The sequence below is a fragment of the Salvelinus sp. IW2-2015 genome, linkage group LG14 (genome assembly GCF_002910315.2).
Source record: "Salvelinus sp. IW2-2015 linkage group LG14, ASM291031v2, whole genome shotgun sequence".
Lineage (NCBI taxonomy): Eukaryota > Metazoa > Chordata > Actinopteri > Salmoniformes > Salmonidae > Salvelinus > Salvelinus sp. IW2-2015.
Genome location: NC_036854.1, coordinates 85,288 through 90,290, shown reverse-complemented (window position 1 = coordinate 90,290; position 5,003 = coordinate 85,288).

Below are 5,003 nucleotides of genomic sequence, written 5' to 3'. Positions count from 1 at the left end.
TTTTCGCTCTCTCTCCTCTCTAACCTCTATCTATCTATCTCTCTCTCTCCCCCCCCCTTCCCCTCTCTCCCCCTCTCCCCTCCCCTCCCTCTCCCTTCTCTCTCCCCTCCCTCTCTCTCCCCCTCCTCTCCCCTCCCCTCTCCCTCCCCTCCCTCCTCCCCTCCCCTCTCTCTACTCCCCGGAAGCTGGAGCAGCGAAGAGGAGAAGATAACAAAAGCTGCATTATATAACTGATTATCCGGCCCAGTCAGGATTGGTTCATTGGGAGAGAGGAGGACTAAAATACCTTGTCTTCAGACGGTGGATCTCAGCATGGAGGAAAGGGGAAGGTGTTGTGGCTGCCTCTGAAGCCTCAATGGATTTCCTCCATCTCCCTCACGTCCTCCTGCTCCTCATCCCCTCTCTTTATCTCTGTTGATCTCTCCTCCCTCTCTAACCTCACTGACTCGCCTCTTATGTCCTCCTCCTCTGTGGTCTCAAACACACTTCTCAACACACACAACACCACACACACACACACACACACACACACACACACACACACACAACACACACACACCACACACACACACACACACACACACACACACACACACACACACACACACACAACACACACACAACACACACACACTAGTGGTTTGGTTTACCGCCGCAATTGCAAATAACCATCTGCAACCCCCGACTACATGTGATAAAATAAAAATTGGAGGTTCCCAGCGGTCCTGACCCACTAATATAGAAAATGCACTGTAGGCTAGAGACAGGGGAATGGTTTTTTGACAGGGGGTGCAGGATTTGGTTATTTCATGACCCTAAACCTGCCATCCCGTGGATATAACCCGTCGGGGACTGCGGGTCATGTGTCAACTCGATCATTACTAACACACACACACAGAGACACAGAGAGACACACACACACAACACAACACACACACACACACACACACACACACAACACAACACACACACACACACACACACAACAACACAGCCTTCTTTCAGGCTCGGGTACTGTACAGTTCAGCAGAGACACATGATACTAGCAAGGTCAGGAAGCTGCAGAGACACATTCATTAAGCGATGCTGGCAAGGTCAGGAAGCTGCAGAGACACATTCATTAAGCGATGCTGGCAAGGTCAGGAAGCTGCAAGAGACACATTCATTAAGCGATGCTTGCAAGGTCAGGAAGCTGCAGAGAAGTCATGGTGTAGCAAGCAGAGAGAGAGAGAGAGAGAGAGAGAGAAGAGAGAGAGAGAGAGAGAGAGAGAGAGAGAGAGAGAGAGAGAGAGAGAGAGAGAGAGAGAGGCAGAGAGAGAGAGAGAGAGAGAGAGAGAGAGAGAGAGAGAGAGAGAGAGAGAGAGAGAGAGAGAGAGAGAGAGAGAGAGAGAGAGAGAGAGAGAGAGAGAGAGAAGAGAGAGAGAGAGAGAGAGAGGAGGGAGCGAGAAATAGAAAGAGAGAGAGAGAGAGAGGCAGAGAGGCAGAGAGGCAGAGAGGCAGCATTCCAGGACAACTGTCCACAGCATTATGTTTTGTCATCTTCAAGATTCACCAAGGTTACGTAACGGGACACTGGAGCAGGAGGGAGCTGTTTTTCCATAGCAACCAGGGGATACAGTAATACAGACCACATAACGCTGTAGTCATGTCTCTGTAAGCATTCCTGCTGAATATGCTATGTTATGGTGTGTTTGCATACAGCAGGATCCCAAGGCATTACTATGTTGTTTAAGTTGTAGGGTCATCAGAAGAGTACACACACGCACACGCACACACACACGCACGCACACGCAGTATCTCAGTATATCAACTAATTTGTACTAAATGAGCCTTTAAATTGGCTCCTGTGAGACGCAGCTGGAGCCAGAGAAACTAATCCTCTCTCACTTTATTTTACCTTTATTTTCCAGGTAAGTTGGAAGCTGGGGATGATTATGTGGCCATGGTTGAAGGCGAGATAGAACATTTAGCCAGGACACCGGGGTTAACACCCCTACTCTTACAATAAGTGCCATGGGATCTTTAGTGACCACAGAGAGTAAAGACACCCATTTAACATCCTACATAAGGCAATGTCCCCAATCACTGCCCTGGGACATTGGGAAATATACTGAACAAAAATATAATGGCAACATGTAAAGTGTTGGTCCCACGTTTCATGAGCTGAAATAAAAGATCCCAGAAATGTTCCATACGCACACAAAGCTTTTCTCTCAATTTTTTTATGGGCAAATTAGTTTATATCCTTGTTTGTGAGCATTTCTCATTTGCCAAGATAATCCATCCACCGGACAGGTGTGGCATATCAAGAAGCTGCTTAAACAATAAATGGCTACACAATGTTTTGTCACACAACACAATGTCAGATATGTCTCAAGTTTTGAGGGAGTTGGGATTGGCATGCCGACTGTATGAATGTCCAGCAGAGCTGTTGCCAGAGAATTGAATGTTCATTTCTCTACCATAAGCAGCCTCTTTCTGATTGGCTTGGCCAGGCTCCCCAGTGTGTGGGCCTGCTTCCCAAGTGGATGGGCCTCCTGCTTCCATCCTGCTTGATTGGAGTCAACCTGTGATAAATTCAATTGATTGGACATGATTCGGAAAGGCACACACCTGTCTATATAAGGTCCCACAGTTGACAGTGCATGTCAGAGTAAAAACCAAGCCATGAAGTCGAAGGAATTGTCTGTAGAGCTCAGAGACAGGATTAAGTCGATGCACAGTTCTGCGGAAGGGTACCAAAAAATGTCTGCAGCATTAAAGATCCCCAAGAACACAGTGGCCTTCATCATTCTTAAATGGAAGAAGTTTGGAACCATCAAGGCTCTTCCTAGAGCTGGCCGTCCAGCCAAACTGAGCAATCAAGGGAGAAGGCCCTTGGTCAGGGAGGTGACCAAGAACCCGATGGTCACTCTGACAGAGCTCTAGAGTTCGTCTGTGGAAATGGGAGAACCTTCCAGAAGGACAACCATCTCTGCAGCACTCCACTAATCATGCCTTTATGGTAGAGTGGCCAGACGGAAGCCACTCCTCAGTAAAAGGCACATGACATGGCTTGGAGTTTGCCAAAAGGCACCTAAAGACTCTCAGACATGAGAAACAAGATTCTCTGGTCTGATGAAACCAAGATTGAACTCTTTGGCCTGAATGTCAAGTGTCACGTCTGGAGGAAACCTGGCACCATCCCTACGGTGAAGCATGGTGGTGGCAGCATCATGCTTTGGGGATGTTTTTCAGCAGCAGGGAGACTAGTCAGGATTGAGCCAAAGATGGACGGAGTAAAGTACAGAGAGATCCTTGATGAAAACCTGCTCCAGAGCGCTCAGGACCTCAGATTGGGGTGAAGTTTCACGTTCAACAGGAGAACGACCCTAAGCACACAGCCAAGACAATGCAGGAGTGGCTTCAGGACAAGTCTCTGAATGTCCAAGAGTGGCCCAAAATAGCTGTGCAGCAACGCTCCCCATCAAACCTGGCAGAGCTTGAGAGGATCTGCAGAGAAGAATGGGAGAAACTCCCCAAATACAGGTGTGCCAAGCTTGTAGTGTCATACCGAAGAAGACCTGAGGCTGTAATCGCTGCCAAAGGTGTTTCAACAAAGTAATGAGTAAAGGGTCTGAATACTTATGTAAATGTGATATTTCAGTTGTTTTTTAAAGAAATAGCAAACATTTCCAAAAACCTGTTTTTGCTTTGTCATTATGGGGTATTGTGATGTCATTATGGCGTATTGTGTGTAGATTCATGAGGGGAAATGTTTTAAAATACATTTTAGAATAAGGCTGTAACCTAACAAAATATGGAAAAAGAGGTCAAGAGGTCTGAATTCTTTCCGAAGGCACTGTACATACCAGTGGAGGCTGCTGAGGGGAGGACGGCTCTTAATAATGGCTGGAATGGAGTCAATGGAATGGTCGAACACGTGGTTTCCATGTGGTAGTTAGGTTAACAGCTCTTTCTGACTACCCTGTTAGACAGAGAACCTCAAGTTTCAGGTGTGTGCGTATTTTCTTTAAAGGATCTGTCCCCTTTTTTCAATTTTTGCCTAAAATAACATACCCAAATCGAACTGCCTGTAGCTCAGGACCTGAAGCAAGGATATGCATATTCTTGATACCATTTGGAGGGAAACACTTTGACGTTTGTGGAAATGTGAAAGGAATGTAAGAGAATATAACACATTAGATCTGGTAAAAGATAATACACATAAAAAAACAACCGTTTTTTGTATTTTCTTTCACTGTCATCTTTGAAATGCAAGAGAAAGGGCATAATATATTATTCTAGCCCAGACGCAATTTAGACTTTGGCCACTAGATGACAGCACTGTATGTGCAAAGTTTTAGAGTGATCCAGTGAACTTTTGCATATCTATTCAAAATGGTGTATCAAGACAGCCCAAATGTGCCTTATTGGTTTATTCATACATTTTCAAGTTCATAATTGTGCACTCTCCTCAAACAATAGCATGGTATTCTTTCACTTTTTCAGTGCAGTTAGATTAACAATAATTTAAGCGTTCTGCCCACATCAGATATGTCTATGTCCTGGGATTTTTTTTTCTTCTTACAACCTCATGCTAATCACATTAGCCTGCTTTCGCTTAACCGTCACGCGGACGGGACACCGATCCAGAATATTTAAAAAAATCTGCTAACGAATTTGGTCTTACTTCTATTAGCCCATAGAAATGCATTGAATAACAGATTCATACATGGAAAAATATATATTTAAAAATAAATCACAAGGAAGTTTGTTTTGAAGTGCCTGTCCTATATCTGAGAGATATAAGGAATAAAAATAAAAAATAATTTTGAACCCCTTTATTTTATGCACTAAACTACTTCCAACTACTTCCATATACTGTATACTTACATACATATATTCTATACTTACATACATATATTCTATACTTACATACATATACTGTATACTTACATACATATATTGTAATCTTACATACATATATTCTATACTTACATACATATATTCTATACTTACAT